The following is an 18,170-nucleotide window of genomic DNA, read 5'->3' as shown; positions in this document are numbered from 1 at the left end:
TCACCTCTCTAATCACTCTTTTCTCTGACCTCCCATAGTAGACATTGTATAGATTCACTTGTTTCAATAATATTTATTTACTTTAAAAAAGAGGTACAGTTTCTACTACTTCAAATAATATAAAATAATGAACAATGGAAAGAGTTTTCTTCGCATTCTAAATACCCAGTTCTGTTTAGAGTAAACTAGAGTTAATAATATCTTATATATTCTTCTAGAGATTTTTGTATACATGTCCATTTGTACACGTTTTTAACAATGGAAGCATACCATACACATAGTTCTGCAACTTTCTATTTTCATTTAATAATATATTTTGCAGAGCATTTCTTAACTGTACATATAGATCTATTTCAGCCTTTTTAATGGCCACTTGGAATCTCCTTGTATTGGGTACCATAGTTTATCTAACCAGTCCCCTATGCATGTCAGTATAAACCATCCCTGTACATGATTTTGTATACACCAACAAGTTTAGTAAATTTCTAGAAGAATTGTTAAGAAAAAGATATGTACATTTTTATTTGCCAGACATGGCCAAATTGTCTTTAAAATAAGTTGTACTTTTTACATTCCACCAAGATTATTTGTAAGCACTGTTTACCTACAACCTTTACAAAAATGGGTATTGTCAAAAGGTTTTATATTTGCCAATCTTGTAGGTGAAAAATTCTACCTCATCTCCAACCACTCAACTGGCGTTATCTGCTCAGTCCTCTGAAACTTTATGCTTATTTTAATATGCATTTTCACTATCTACTATTGTGGTTATACTAATAAATTAACTTGTAGCTCTTATTAGTACAACCACAATAGTAGATAGTGTATCAGAACCTGTGCTAAGAGATATGCTTTTCCTCCAAATTCAACAATCCTACAAGGAAGATATTTTCCTTGTTTTGTAGAGAAATAAAGTAGAGGCTTAGAAAGGCCAAACTCCAGAAATTTGTTCAAGGCCTCACAACTGGGAGGTGGAGGAGCTGGAATCTATCACGGCAGTTTATCCCCTGAGGTTATGATCTTTCCACCACACTACATGATCTATTGAATTACAGTTAGAATGTTAATCTTCTATTTTCAATAAGGCTATTAGCTTCTTCAGCTTATCAAAATAGGGACAATGTCTTATATTGTTTGGTAAATGAATAAAGTACCAAATATTTAATTATAATCTGTTAATTGAATAGAATACTTGTCCTAAGATACTACTTACCCACAACAGTGTTTTTGTAAATGGTGAAATGCTTTATAAATTACCACTATTCTTCCCATGCCAGCAACTAGCACAGTACCTAGAACAATGCAGGAACTTAAAAAGTATTTGCTGAATGAATGAGTGAGTGACTTTTGGCCTGTGTTTAGAGAAGCTTTCCTGTTCTAAAGATGACCCATGAACTAGAAGAAAATTGAAAGATGCTCAGATCCCATTAAGTTTGAAATAGTTTATCCTGGATTCCCCAAAGCCATCCTTTATGGAAGTTCTTTGATGTTTCCCAATAACCAGGCAGAATTCACATTTAGAGTATAAGCTCGGCTCCTGCTAGGTAGTGTGGACAAGTGAAAGGCTAAAGGACATAGCCATGTCACACAGATGGTACCACAGTCCCCCAGCCCAGAGATCTGGATCCCTTCTGGCAGGGCATCCATAGATAGCTGGAGAAGCATGGCCTGTGCCATGATGGTAGGGGAGCCTCACAAGGACCCTAGAAGCCCATGTAAACAAACTAGGAGCAATCCACCCACAGATTGACCTAAGTTAAAACAATATTTTCAGCCTCTGCCTCCACTCAAGATCAAGAATGTCATGAATTTCTACTATTCTACTGTATATTACTATACCACATGTATATTAATTGACTACTATGCCACCTGTATATTAATTGACTAATGATCTGATTGATTCTCTTCTCAAAAAAATTTTTTTTTTTGGCAGAGGGAGGGACTTACTTTGTTCTTCTTCCTCTGGTTTCTTAAGTTGAATACTGAGTAGTTTATTCTTAAAGTTTTCTAATTATAAAAACATTTAAAGTTTGAATTTTTCTATGAATTAACTTTATCCCATGGGTCAATTAGTCAGCCAATGCTTAATTATTGAGCATCTATTACTTACCTTTAAAATACAATTATGAGAAAGACAAGTTTCTTACTCTGAAAGAGCTTCCATTCCAGAGGAAATGAGAGGAAGAAAATAAACAGGTCCAATAAGTGCAATGAAAAAAACAAAATAGGTAATGGGATTGAGAATGACTTGGGAAACTGCTTTAGGCAGGTGATTCAACAAAGCTTTTTAAAGTAGATAACATTTATGTTGAATTATAAATGAAAGGAAACAGCCAGGCAAAGGTTTATAGCTGCACTATCCAAAGAGGTAGCAACTAGATAACCAAATTGAATTGATTAAAATTTATACATTCAAATTAAAATTAAATTTAAAACTCAGTTCCTCAGTTGTCATAGTCACATTTCAGGAGCTCTGCAGTCTCGTGTGGTGAGGGGCTACTGCATGGGATGTCCTGTGCATGGAACATTTCCATCCCCACAGGAAGTTCTGTTATACAGCACTGATCCGAAGCCATGATGTATAGGCAGAGGAAAGGGTAAGACAGGAACTACCTTGGCATTCTGCTGGATGAAAAAAAGGCGGTGTGGCTGAAGGGGACTGAGTGAGGGGAGAGAGATAAGTGAGGAGGTTGGAGAGCTAGGCAGGAACAGGCCATAGAGGTCCTTGACCACCGTGGCTCTTTATGCCGATTGTTGTAGAAATCCACCAAAGTGTTTTACACAGGCTGGCAATGATTCTGATTCTGCCTCCAAAAGATCATTCTGAAGCTGTTGAAACTAAGAGCTGATAAGTCATTAATGCCAAACAAGTTTTGATTTGTTACGATTTTCTCTTTGAACAAAAAAAGTTATTTTAAATACAGTATTTAAAAAAAAATTCCAAGTGGAAATTTTTTGGGGGGGGCAGCAGGGGAAGGTTGTAATTTCATTAATTTATGTTTTTACTGCATTGTGGTCTGAAAATGTGGCCTAAAAAGTTTATGGTTTGAATAACTAATTAAGGCTTTTGTTTAATTTTTCTTTGAGTAAAGGGCCAATTTTTATAAAACGTTTGTGGGTATAAGCAGAAGAGAAAAGCAAGAATGAGTAGTCCCTGTTTATAGGGTATCAGATATATTTCAAGGTTGTTAATTGTGTTACTCTTCTCATTTATATCTTTTTAATGTTTTGTTTAATTGATCTGTCAAATTTCAAAGGAGATGTATCGAAGTCTTCTAATACTAATATGGTTCTGTCAAATTCTTTAGATATTCCTAAACATTTCTGCTATACATATCTTCTTGATTAGTTGTTTGTTGCATAAAGATTCATATCTATTATTTTCTTCTCTGCATATTATATTTTTTGCTAACAAAAATTCTTCTGTTCCTGAAAGAAAACTATTCTTCTAGTCACAACACTTCTGACACCAAAGTAGGCACCCACAACACTTTTAACACCAAAGGGGTGGATTTTCTCCACACCAAGCAACTCTTTAACTCTCTGTAGACACCAAGTGGGTGTCATACAATTTAATTCAATTCTGACACTAACCACCTGGAGTTAGTGTAGACCCCAAAGGTTAAGGGCCCAGTCCCACAAAACTGCCTCCATTCAGATACCAATCGCAAGTCTGGGCCTCCTGTACTTATGACCAACCAGTTATAAATCAGGAGGGCCTACAACCACTCCTCAGTTTGATCATTTGCTACAATGGCCCCCAGAACTCACTTTGCTTATGTTTTCCAGTTTATTATAAAGGATACGACTCAGGAACAGCCAAATGGAAGAAATGCATGGGCAAGGTGTCCGGGGAGGAGGACGTGGACACCTTCTAGCACCTCCATGTGTTCACTAACATGGAAGCTCATCCAATTTAATTGTTCAATAACCTTTTTAGAGTTTACTCTCCTGCATTTCTGTCCCCTTCCTGGAGGTGGGGGTGCCCATCCTGAGGCTATATAGGGGCCCCATCCTAAGTCATCTCATTAGCGTAAGTTCTATGGTAATCAAAAGAGGTTCCAGCCAGGCACAGTGGCTCATGCTTGTAATCCTAGCACTTTGGGAGGTCAAGGTGGGTGGATCACCTGAGGTCAGGAATTTGAGACCAGCCTGGCCAACATGGTGAAATTCCGCCTCTACTAAAAATATAAAATATTAGCTGGACGTGGTGGCATGTGCTTGTAATCCCAGTTACTTTGGAGGCTGAGGCAGGAGAATACCTTGCAACTTGGAGGAGGTTTCAGTGAGCTGAGATTGTGCCACTGCACTACAGCATGGGCCAAAGAGTGAGACTCCATCTCAAAAGAAAAAGATGTTCCTTATGAATAACAAAAGACACTGATATCACTCAGGAAGTTCTAAGGATTTTAGGAGCTCTGTGCCAGGAACTGGCGACAAAGACTACATATATTTCTTATTATATCACTATATATGTTTCACCTTTCTTCTATAGATAGATATTGGAACTGTTTTTAATTTTTGCTGTCTTCAACAATGCTCTTTATCCTAAACCTCTTTAGGCATATTACTTTCAACTCTGTTGTGTTGATGAAGAAAAAGAGAAAACATGAACCAATGTGTTTTAGGACACTATGAGATGTTTTTATTAGTCAGGACCCTAAGAAATATGTGTGATGCTTTTTTAAGTTAAACTTTCTCCCTTGTTGACCCACCTTTATAGCTCTTGACACTTGGGAATCGATTTTATTACCATACTGTCAAAACCGGAGGTAACAAAATAAATTATGTTGAACAGTCTCCTTTAAGTTAGAAATTTAATACTAGTGATAAATGTTCAGAATGATTCACTAGATCACTGAGTGCAAAGTAAGAGTATTTGGAATAGAAGAAATCTTGCAGATGGTACAAAGACAACTTTGACATTTAATCCAACAGCATTAAACTGAATGAGATCAGAGGGACTTTGAAACTACAGTTCCATATGGCTGCTGTTATAGAAAATCACCAGGGACTGTTATTGAGTTTGTTGAACATTACTTACAATAAAAAATTATTATCATCTAAGGAAGGAAGAAAAATCATTGATTGCAAAGGTAGACGCTCCATTGCTGCAATTCAAATGAAATCACTTGCACATTTGTCACGCCACAGAGAATACCATCTCCAGCCTTTTCCCAACGAATTGTTAATGGGGGGTTGGAGATTATTTGATGAAAGACTGACAGGGAACTACTTTGAGCAAAACAAGTGTCGTTGACACTCAGAGAAGCAGGTGCTGATGAATAAACATTGTGGCAGTAGAGTACAATGAGGCATGGAGATGATTTGGACATGCAGTGTGTGTGGACTGATTTGAGTGACACGGCCTATTCTGGGTGAAGAAAAATAAAACAATTAGAGTCTTCAAAGAGGATATTTCCTGCCAGGGAATCTATAAATATGATTTGTTTTTGTGGTGATTCTTCTATTGAGCTACAACTCAGGCCAACAAAAGATTCAAGGTGAGAATTGAACTGACTGTGAAGATATCTTCCACTCTTACATTCTGGGATGAAATTCAATTAGATTCTCCCCTTGGATCAGAAATCTCCATGGGTCTCCATGCTGAAAGCCTAGCATGCCTGTAGCACACCTATCAGGTAGGGCGAACAGTCCCAAAGAACTAATAGACAAACACGCACTGAAATTTAGAACTACCTTTGCAAAAATTGAGACAGAAAAATCTGACGTAGGAAAATCATGACAGTGAAAGAAATCTGACCTAGCCAACCCCATCTTGTTTCTAACCTCTAAACTGCCTTTGTTCATTCTTGAGTGTAGGTTGAGCTAACTATGGGAAGAATTTAGTTTATAGTTTAACTTTGAAACAAAGATAACAGCCTCTTCCCAAAACAAACTCTCTCCTTGCTTGGGGTTCAGACCGCCTTTCTAAACCCAATAAATTAGCCACAAGATTAGAAACTATGACTCAGGAGTCAGCCAGAGATCACAAGATTACTAACCTTCCCAGTTGCTCCTGTAGAAAACATCACTATTGTAAAACCCGAGATTGGTGTTTGAGGTGTTTTTCACACACTGCATATTGATGGACCAATTGGTGCCACCCAGGCTGGTAAACTGACTTATCTGGTCCTGTGGTCTTCTCACCCAGGAACTGACTGAGCACAAGAAGATAAGCTTTGACTCCCTGTGACTTCATGCCCAACTCAATCGCTCTCCATTCCCTAACTCCCTGTCCACCAAACTATCTTTAAAAACCTTAGCCCCTGAATCTTCAAGGAGGCTAATTTGAGTCACAATAAACTCCTGTCCTTCCACTTAGTTGGCTCTGTGTTTATTAAATTCTTCGTCTATTGCAAAAGCCTGCTGTTCTCAGTGTATCGGCTTTTTTAGGCAGCAGACAAGATGAACCCACCAGGTGATTACAAATCCAGCCAACAACTTGTTCAATGTCCAGTGCCTTAGGTGAGAAGATTTCTCTGACTTAGTGATATCCATGTCATTTCCTCCTTAGCAGATGTAAAATGCCTCTTTTTCTTGCAGAGCTGGGTCACTTATTGGCAAGGCTTATGTGGTCACGATACACCTTTAAATTGTGAACTATCACAGTGCATGTACAACTCCAGCACTAAGGCAGCCCCATCATCTTCCAGGGCTACAGATCCCCAGGTGTTGAGGATGGGCAAGCTGGATAGACTGAAAGTTCTTGTAGCTTTTATACTCAACAATAATAAAAGGCTTCACATTGTATAAATTCATTTCCTTCTGAACTCTGAACACATGAGTAACAAGCTCTTTTTCCTCTATCTACTCTTAATGTTGAAAAAGCTTGAGCTGCTTTGGTCGGAAAGCCTTAGATTTTGTACCAAATGCACAGTTAACTGGTTCTTTTCAGCAATGTTAACGTTGTTACATTTCTAAACAAATAACAAACACAGCGTCAAAAGTAGCCGACCACCCACTTTCTTTCTCATATCTCATTTGATCCTTATCAAACTCCCTTTGCCCTCATTTAATAAAGAAACCTATGTTCCAAAATGTATGTAGTTTGTCTAAGATCATATAGCCAACAAGTGGAGAAGCCAGAGTTTGAACCTATATTGGACTCCAAAGCCCAGTATTCCAATAATACCTTACTACTTATAAAGAGAGGTGGACTGTTGTAAAAACACTAAAGGCTAACTTTTTAATTGACAAATCATAGTTGTATACATTTACAGGATACAATGTGATGTTTTGATACATGCACATAATGTGGTATGATTACGTCAAGTAAATTAACATACCCATCACTTTACTTACCTATCTTTTTTATGGTGAGACATTTGAGATGTACTGTCTTAGTTATTTTGAAATACATAATACATTATTCTTGACTATAGTTACCCTGGTGTACAATAAATTTCAAAAGCTATTCCTCCTGTCTATCTGAAACATTGTACTCTTTGATAAGCAAATCCCCACTCCCTCCCTCCCTATACCCTCCCCTCAGCCTCTGGTAACCGTCATTCTACTCTCCACTTCTGTGAGTTCAACTTTATCAGATTCCTCATACAACTGAGATTATGCAGTATTTGTCTTTCAGTGCCTTGCTTATTCCACTTAGCATAATGTCCTCCAGATTCATCCATGTTGTTGCAAATGACAAGATTTTCACATTTTTAAAGGCTGAATAGTATTCCATGTGTATATACCACATTTTCTTTATCTAGTTATCCATTGATGGGCACCTATATTGTTTCTATATCTTGGCTATTGTGTATAATGCTGCAATAAACATACAAGTGCAGGTAACTCATTGACATACTGACTTCTTTTCTGTGGATATATACTTAATAGTAGGATTAGTGAATTATATGGCAGTTTTACCTTCAGGCTTTGAGGAACATCCCTACCATTTTCTATAATGCTTTACATTTCTACAAACAACATATAAGAATTCCCTTTTCTCTACATCTTTTCCAACACTTATCTTTCATCTTTTTTATAAAAGTCATTCTAATAGGTGTCAGATTATAGCTCATTGTGGTTATACTTTGCATATTTCTGATGATTAGTGTTGGTGAGCATTTTTTTTCAGGTACCTATTGGTCATTTATACGTCTTCTTTTGAAAAAGATCTGTTCAAGTACTTTGCCCATTTTTTAATCTGTTTGTTTTCTTGCTATTGAGTTATTTGAGTTCCTTACATATTTTGCATATTAATCCCTTGTCAGATGTGTGGCTTTTTTTCATCTCTATGAAAAATGATGAGTTTTTTTAATCTGAGTTTTTTTCAGATGAGTTTTCTTCATCTCTGTGAAAAAATGACATTAGTATTTTGATAGGGATTGCATTGAATCTGTAGATCACTTTGGGTAGTTTGGACATTTTCACAATATTAATTCTTCTAATCCATGAACACAGGTATCTTTTCATTTATTTGTGTCTTCTTCCATTTTTTAAGCAGTGTTTTATAGTTTCAGTATCCAGATATTTTACCTCTGGTTATATTTACACCTAAGTATTTAAATATTTTTATTGTTATTATAAAGGGAATTGTGTTCTTAATTTTCTTTTCTGATAGTTCATTATTATATATAATAGAAACACTACTGATTTTTGTATGTTGTATCCTGCAACTCTGCTAGATTTATCAGTTTGAATAGTTTTTTTGGTGGAGTTTTTAGGGTTTTCTATGTATAAGATCATGTCATCAGCAAATATAGATAAGTTCCTTCTTTCCTATGCATATTCCTTTTGCTTCTTTCTCTTGTAATGGCTAACTTTTATTAAGGAGTTTCTGTGTCCCAGAAATTATGCTGAATCATAGTGCATCTATTTCTTACCAAAAACTAGTTAGAAAAGTAGTATTATTTTACAGAGGGAGAAGACACACTTGGAGAGCTAGAATCTCAGAGCTGGGGATGAAATGAGGCACATCAGCTCCAAAAGTCCAATCACTGAGCCACTGAGTCATGCTGCCTCCCTCCCAAGGTGAAGAGAAAGGAGGTAGTGTTACCTACTCTCCAAAGGACCAGAAGGCATAGTGTTTTACATCAAATTATTCCCCAAAGAAAACCGGGTTTGCTCTCTCTCTGACAGTTTCCTAAAACAATGCTGCTTTGGCACTGATGTTGAGAACAAGGCTTCAGTCTGAGAATCCAAGGCTCAACACAAGCCTTGAGAACACAAGGTTCCAGCTTCTCTGACCCTGAAAACACAAGGCTGACGTGCCCACTTGGAACCACAGCCCTGTGACTTTCTTTTGTATACAACACACAGCTGAGTTCACCATACATCAAGGGAAAAATAGAAAACATGATGGAGTTTGAGAAGTTCTAGAGAACACTAGAAATGGAAATGCAAATTATTAAAGCTTATTGAAGAAGCCTGGTATGTAAGAGACCTACTCAGTCTGGAATAAGGAAGGCTGTGAGGAGAAATGATTGAGCTGGATGGGAAAGTTGCCCTGCTGACCAAATTCTGCTGTAAGATTTAGGGGATCCCCCAACGCCTTGAAAAGTAGTCTCCTACAGTCTTGCAACTTTGGAGGCATGTGCCCTGTGCCTGCAATGCCCTATACATCTCTTTCACTATTTCTCAGTCATTTGCAGCCTCATTCATCAATGACTCAGGTATTTGGCTCAGGTCAGCCATCCTTTCCCAGGGCCAACCCTAGCAGATCAATGGCGCAAAGCACTCTCTATCTGCCTATGAAATTCTATCTTTTGAGCTGGTTTTACTCAACAACCCCCCAGCACACTACTCTCCAACCTCATGGAGACCTCTGGCCATTGACCCCTTTTTTTCCCTCCGTCTCCAACATTCTACCCCCTTCTCATTTTTCTCCCTATTTTAGCTAGACCCGAAGGACCACAACTCGTGCCTACACGTCCCTTCTCTTCTGTCCTTTCAACCACCTACCCTGACTTCAATCCTGAATGACTCTGATTACCTGCCCCCTCCATGGCTGTATGTGGATTGCTAAGCATCACTGGAGAAAATTACACAAGTGGACTCATTGGTATCACTAGAAATTCATGATCACCAGCCTTGACTGTCCAGGAAGCCTACCATTTCCCAGTCAATCCACATTTTTATTATTTTCCAATTTTTCTCATCTCCTTAGATCTTAGGTTCCCTTACCTTCTCATTTATTATTTATCCGCAAGCCCAAATATGCAAATATTCCTGAACTAGCACTATAGCATCTGCTGCTTGGGCCCCACCCAGATCTTCTTTTCAGGTAGGGTCACTCTTTCCCCAGCTGCTGCAGGAGTTGTCACCCTTCTCTGGAGGATTGTCCTAAGGTTATAGAAGCTGCATTACCCAGAGGTTGCAAGGAGGCTGTGCACCCCACTCCACTTCCAGAAGGGCAGTCAATGGCCAATTACAGACTGATGCAGAAAAACAGGAATCAAGCCTGCTTGCTGGAAGGACAAACTCTGTGGAAACAATTCACACTGCAGAACCCCTGAGGGATCAGGCTGAACTTTGGTTTCTAAAGCTACACCTTGGCCTAGCTTTTACCCTACGACATCCCCCTTCCCCACCCTTTCTTACACATTTTTCTTGAGAACACTTCTCAACAAATCACTTGCACAAAAATCGCCGTATCAGGCTCTGCTTAGGGAATTTAACCTCAGATAACCACCTTTTTTGCTCCTCCTTTCCTCCTGTGTTGGAGCTGAGTGATCTTATTCAAGGCCAGTGCCTCCTCCTGTGCTCTGGGCCCCATGCTGCTCTGTCTTCCCAGGAACCTTGCACAATCAATAATCCTTATGTGTTTCCCCCTTGGCTCCATCCCATCAGGATTAAAATACGCTCAAGCTTCTTCCACCTTAAAAAAACAAATCTTCCCTTAACCCTCTCTCCTTTCCAGCTACTGCCCTCTCTCTCTTCTCTTCCATAGCCAAAATTTAGCATAAGGTTGTTGAAGCTTTAAAATAATTTCTTTTATGCTTACCTTTCCCTGTCATATGCAGAACATAAAGAGTCCACATTGTGGAAGGATTAGAGATTTTGGAAGACCTCAAGATGTGATGAGAAGGGAGCCCTTTGAGGACGTGCCTGCCATTCTTACTGTTATTTTGAGCATTTCTGGCACCTACGCTGGTGAATGTTGGCCGACGTGGCACTGTTTACATGCAACTCCTCCACTTCCTCACCCTCTGCTCTTTCCTTAACCCACTCCGATCTGGTCTCCTCTTCTGCCACTTCACCTCTGACCTCCGTGTTGCTAAATCCACTGGACATCTTTCAGTGCACGCCCCACTTGATTTTTTTCCTCCACTCTTTGCTGTGTTTGCTCTTTTTGGCTTCTCTGTCTTTGCACCCCTCGTGCCTGCCTCGCTGCCCCTTTTTGGCTCCCCTTTCAGTTCCTCTACCTTTAACCACCCATTCAATGTTGTATTTCTCATAGTTCTGTCTGGAAGCTGATTTTTTTTTTCACTCTGCCCCTGCCCTAAGCAACCTTATGCATTTCCAAGGTTTTAATCACCACATCGGTGAAATGGATCCCTAAATATCTAGCCCAAGTCTTTCTTCTGAACTCCAGACTCATATATTCAACAGTCTTTGTCACATCTCCATGGGGATACTTCAAATATGCCTTAAACAGAATATGTCTAGAATTAAATGCATATTTTTTCTACCAAAACTGCAGCTTCAATCTTGATAGCCTTAAGAAATTTCATCACCACCCACATAATTTCTCAAGTCAATAATTTATGAGTCAGTTGTTATTTCTCTCCAACCTTGTATTCAATCAATCACCAAGTCCTAATAATTCAATGTCTTAAATAGCTCCCAAATATATCTCCTTCCATTCATTCCCCAATGACAGTATGCTAGTTTAAGCCATCATTATTTCTTGTCTTAGTATTTAAAAAATTTTTGTATCTATTGGGGGTTAGTTGTAGGGAATGGATATCACTTTACCTTTTAAGTGTAAACGGATTTAATATGGGAAATAAGGAGATTGTTTGCACAATCCTTGAAGGACTGGAAGGCTCTGGGCTAAGCTTCCTGGAATAACATCCAGAACAGCATCACAGAAAAGGCCCAGCAGGGGAACTGCTACCCTAGCAGAACAAGGCTTTTAAAAGCTCAAGACAGATTATGAAATCCTCCTGAAAAGTCATTGGTGGTTTCCCATTGCTTGTTTTTTTTCTTTTTTCCTTTGTTTGTTTGTTTGTTTGAGACAGTATCTTGATCTGTTGCCCAGGCTGGTGTGCAGTGGCATGATTATAACAAACTGTAGCCTCAAACTCCTGACCTCAAGCAATCCTCCTGCCTTGGCCTCCCAAAGCACTGGGATTACAAGAGTGAGCCACTGCCCAGCCTTCTCATTACATTTCAAATATAATCCAAATTCCTCATCATGGCCTACAAGTAGTGTTTATCGTGTGCTCATGATGTGCCAGGCACTGTGCTAAGTGATTTTTGTGGATTAACTCATTCGATCCTCAGAATAAACCTATGAGGCAGATAAATTATCCTAGTTTTTAGAGATGAGTCAATTACAATTTAGGAAGGTTGAGTGACATTCCCGAGGCCACCCACTCAGGAGGCAAGGCCATCAGACTGCCTGACTCATAGCCCACACGTATTTAGCATACTGCTGTCCCACTGTCTCCATCAAGACAGACCCTGGGAATATCTCCAGCCTCGCTTCTCATCACTGCCTCCCTCACTCCCTATTCTCTGCAATGCCGGCCACCCTTAGTCATAGATATGCTCTGTCTTACCTCCAAGCTTTTGCACTTGGCTTCTTCTTCTTCTTCTCTGGAACATTCTTCCTCCTCTTTTTTCCCTAGCTCATGTCTGCTCATCCTTCAGGACAACTCAATCAAATTCCCCCTCCTCCAGGAAGCCTCTCTCCTGACCCCTTGGAAGTTGTAGAGTCTCCCAATTACCCCATCTAGGGGTAATTACCCCCACATCTACTCTCCCGCAGCACTTCACACATATGGAATTATCCCCTAAATCATCTAGTAATTCTTTAATGTGTGCCCTCCCCATAAAGATGCATGGTGGCAGCCACTGTGCCTGCTGGGTCCATCTCTCTCCTGGGGACCCAGAATTCTGCCTGCCACAAAATGAGCATCCAATAAATATTTGTCAAGTAACTCACTGATAAGGGGAGAGAACTTTAAATAACTCATTATCTAAAAGAAGGATAATAAAAATAAAAACATCTTAACAAAAAGTGTGGGCAAACTCCCTTTGAAGAAAGAAAAGAGGAGTGATTAAGGGAAGGAAGGAAGGCCCACAAGACCTCAACCTCCTGAGTTCCTCCTGAGTGGGACTTCAGTGTGACCAGCTCCCTGTGCGTAACTTGGTTCTCACCCCATGCCCAGCCCTGAAGCAGGGCTCAGATGTTCCACACACTCAAGAATTAGTCCCAAATCCACAATGGTATGTCATTAGATCCAAATATGCAGTGCTATATTTCCAGGAGGTTGGAAGTTTGTGTTTCATACCGTGTGGCCAAATTGTGGTAAATACATCTTTAACCTCACTGCTCTGTCCCCAAAGTCCTCTCTTGATGCCAGCCAACAGATCTCCTCTTTCTTCTCCAGAGTAGCCCTTCCACTCCGCAACCAAGACAGACCCAGCCTCCCTCCCACAGAGGCTGCCACTTGTCTGTGTGTCCACCTTTCTCTCTTTGGATAAGGAGTATGGTTCACTCTTTCCTTCTCCAGGGCACATCCTCACACTCAGTCCCTGATCCACAACAAAGGCTCCTCCATGGGATCCACATCCCCTTGTCGTCCAAAAGACCAAGATGGCTGAACAGAAAGGAATGGTTTATTGGCAATATTGATTTGCAAGCACAGAAGACAAAGTCTCCAGTGTGGACCAAAGGTGCTCTCTCTTTGAAGAGGGGAATGTTGGGTTAGGTTTTATGCCTCACAGGGCTGGTATCATATATATTCAGCAGGTTTAAAGGAAAAGCTATGCATATTTATGAGGGGAGCTGAGCGCATGTGGATTGGGTAAACATGTATGTAACATACATCTCAGGTTCACTTTGGAGCAGGGTTTTAGCATTAAAAGGAGGTGGAATTTGGCTCTTTACATCAAAAGGTGAACTACAGGATGCAAAGACAGTTTGTGTGCAGTCTCTATAAGCTGCCAAAACTGGCCTAAAATCTGTAGTAGCTTCTCAAAAGAGAATGTTTGGAAGGCTGGTCCTCTGTTCAGAGTTGTAATGGCCCAATAGCTCCCATTTGTAAGTTTTGTAAGGCTGTAGTATTTCTTACAGTAGGAATTTAAAAATGTACCATGGCAGGTGGGCCCTGAATTCTCAACCCATAGGTACCTTTGCTTCCTTAACCTTAGGGCCCATCTTAGTTGACAAAGGGGTGTCTGTTTTGGTCTCTCAGATCACATCCAAGGAGGCATATTAAACCTGTGTAACTTTTGGTTTTAATAATCTTTTGTTCCCAGCCATTGTAGACTCCCATATCAAGAACCATGCCTGACAGACTCAGATCACAGTTTCTTCTAGGATGTAGGCATAATATGCCCCCTTCTGCTCTTCAGTGCTGAGTTATAATTCTCAGTGCCCTGGGAAATAGACTAAGAGGCTTCCAGAGAAAAAGTATGAGATGAAACAGCCTTTCCACCATAGTGAAGCATGGGAAAAAGTCAGGTGACAATGTCAGGCATGCATCGCCACATTCTCCCTCATCCGGTAGACACTTTCCTGAGATTGGCAGAAATATCCCAACAGGTAAAGGAGAGTCAAGATCATTGTGAATCAGGGGGTTGGGCAGTAGCATGCTTCAGTGGGCATAGCCTGGGTAAAAACTACATTTACCTGGCCATATGCAAGGTGGTCCAGGGTGATGATGTGGCATCTCAGAGTGAAGTCAGATAGGAGACCTCATGGCGCCATTTCCGACTCCGTCAGGCCTGTATGTGGACTCCTAGGGGCCCAGAAGTTCCTACATGCTCCTGTGAAGATGACAGGTACAGAGAGGACAACTGGTGCAGCGGAGGCCTGGGTCAGGAGGAGGGGCCATCGAGGTGGGATCTTGGCTGGACATGGTGGCTCATGCCTATAATCCCAACACTTTGGGAGGCCGACGTGGGTGAATCTCCTGAGGTCAGGAATTCGAGACCAGCTTGGCCAACATGGTGAAACCCCATCTTTACTAAAAATACAAACATTATCTGGGCATGGTGGCAAGCGCCTGTAACCCCAGCTACTCAGGAGACTGAGGCAAGAGAATCGCTTGAATCCGGGAGGCAGAGGTTGCAGTGAGTCGAGATCACGCCACTGCACTCCAGCCTGGGCAACAAGAGCAAAACTCCGTCTCAAAATAAAAGGTGGGACCTTGACGACCAGAGGCCATGACAGTGGTACCCAAGCAAATGGCAGTTCAGGCAGCCAACAGCAAAGATGGGAGGAGGAGGACAGCATATGGACCAGGTGTCATGAGCCCCATGCCAGGAGGACTCAAAACTTTCCCCATATCCAGAAGTAAGGCAGAAGGAGGAGGAAAGAATCAATGGCTTTGAACTGACCAAATATTTACTCTATAGAGACTTGCTGTTTAAATGCTAGAGTTGGTGAAACCATGATTTGGCAAGTTTAATGTGCATTGCCTGCCCCCTATCTCATGCTCAGCAGAGACAGCTGAAGGCCTGTGAGAGTCTGGCAGACACAGAGCAACTGAAGATGCTCAGAGAGACCCAGCCCTTCAGGAGCAAGGCACAAGTCATGGGGCTAAATCCCAACATCTACATAGCCTCAACCAGGATTCTGAGGGAGGCCATGATGGAGCACAGCTCCTACCCTGACCTGAATGATCTGGTTGTTAATGAAACGTCATGCCCCTTCAGATCTCCCAAGATTGTGGCTCCCTGTAGCTGGAAGGCTATTAAAAAGAAAAATCCCAACTCTATTTTGAAATCCGTATGATTATTTCTAGCAGTGAGGCCCCTATCCCAGGGGATCATGAAGAGGGAGTCAGCTGCTATTTTCCATGGAGAACAAAGCCCACCGAAGACACCCAGCGGGCTGGGAGAAGGAGTATTTCCCAAGGTCACCAGGCTACAGCCTGTCTGCACACAAATTAGAAGTGGCATTGAGTGAACGCAAAGAAAGACAGGGTGAAGATCCCAGATATAGGCTTCATTTCAACATGATTGTTGTGGTCTCTGGTTGTGGTCTTCAAAAGATTGTGGGTGGTGGTAGGCAAGACAGAGAAAGACAGGAGCACTGTTAGGAAGGGCTGAGTTGTTTAAATGCTGTGGTTGGTCTTGCAAAGTGATTGTTATCTTGAGGCCTAAATTCTGCTGATTCAATTGCTCTTATTTGGATTTTCAAATTATTCCTGACAAGATAATAAGTCTCTTTCAAAACATTAAATCGGATAAATCTCCCGGCTGGAGATCTCTTGTTCGATTTAATTTTCTGCAGATATTCTAAGAATCTAATGAGAAATCAAAATGAAAGGGCTTAATTGGAATCCTCTAATTCCCCAACACGAGGTCTCGTGTTAAAGAATGTGGAAGTAGACATGCAGTAAGATGTTTTTTTTTCTCTCTCTCTCTCTTTCTTTTTCTCTCTCTGGGTTTAGCTGAGTCCCCTCCTGACCTTTAGATGATCTTGTTAAATTTTCCAGTCTATAGAAGGCTGAGCATTAATTATAGAGCTTGATTTCTGCTTGTTTCTGTGGCCAATTTTAATACACTCCTCAATTTTCTTTAGGTCTATTTAAGGCTGCATGTTGTGTCTTCAGCTGAGCTGTGTGGACATAGCAAATCAGATATCAGTTTTCAGAGCTGCTGTTCTGCAGAATGTGGAGGGTTGATAACTGAGCTTGTAAAGTCCCCTGGGAATTGGTTTTCCAAATTTGACTGCTTCTATTCTTAGGTGCTTTCCCAGATTAGTGCCTTGGGCATCGTTTCCATCCATGCTAGGTAATAACCACTACCCTTTATTGAGCACTTACTATGTGCCAGCCACTTTGCCGAGCCTTTTACATGCCTGCTTTATTTAATCCATCTCCATGCAGCATCCCTGAGAGCCAGATGCTGTGATTATCCCCATTGTATAGAAGAGCAAGTGGGCTCACAGAGTCCATGTCATTTGTTCTAGGCTGCACCCTTAGTAAACAGTTTATGTATTGGGGGAGGATGGGATTTCACTCTAGATCTATCTGCCTTCAAAATTCTCATTCTCATTACTCCAAGAAGAAAACATCTAAGTTAACATGAAAAGCACTTTTAATGAGGTCCCAGGAATATGATATACCTTTAGCTAACAGAGCACAATCCTTGTCATACATCCACTAACATCCATCCATAGGAACGAACTCTTAATTGCTTTTCAGGACTTTGTAGAAGAGGCAGGAGGAGGGAGGGGTGCTCGTGTTTCCTCACCAAAGAAGCTGCTGTCACCCAGATTGGGAGAGAAATTGATGTGACAGTAAGCAGTTTCATGTGCCCAGTATTGCAAGAGAAGGCAGAAACATCACATTCGCTGTTCTTGGCAAAGATCCCACCTCATTAAAGAGGATATTGGTCACTTTAAAGGTTCTGAGACAAATATGGAGAGAGAGCCTCACTACAGAATCAAGTCAACAGAGAAAATAACACCTACCCTAAGCTTTACTTTCTCTCCTGCTTGTACCTAGACTGAGAGCTCCACCTCCCAGAAGACAGATGCTCCTGTCAGCTGCTATTAATGGTCATTCCAGATTAATGGAACCAAGAGGGTAAAGACCAGCCAGCAACTGCTTTGAATGGGGATTTGAAGTGTGGAGTTTGCTCTTGCCCCATCACTTCTTGACTTTTATTACCGGCCATGATGACACTGAAAAAAAAAAAAAAAAAAAAAAAAAAGAAGAAAACAAGAAAAAATTCTGGCCGGGCGCGGTGGCTCAAGCCTGTAATCCCAGCACTTTGGGAGGCCGAGACGGGCGGATCACGAGGTCAGGAGATCGAGACCATCCTGGCTAACCCGGTGAAACCCCATCTCTACTAAAAAATACAAAATAAAAACTAGCCGGGGCGAGGTGGCGGGCGCCTGTAGTCCCAGCTACTCCGGAGGCTGAGGCAGGAGAATGGCGTAAACCCGGGAGGCGGAGCTTGCAGTGAGCTGAGATCCGGCCACTGCACTCCAGCCTGGGCGACAGAGCGAGACTCCGTCTCAAAAAAAAAAAAAA

This window comes from Piliocolobus tephrosceles, chromosome 17 (genome assembly GCF_002776525.5).
Source record: "Piliocolobus tephrosceles isolate RC106 chromosome 17, ASM277652v3, whole genome shotgun sequence".
In the NCBI taxonomy this organism is placed as follows: Eukaryota; Metazoa; Chordata; class Mammalia; order Primates; family Cercopithecidae; genus Piliocolobus; species Piliocolobus tephrosceles.
The sequence above is the reverse complement of the archived record's forward strand: the minus strand, read 5'-3'. Positions refer to the sequence as shown.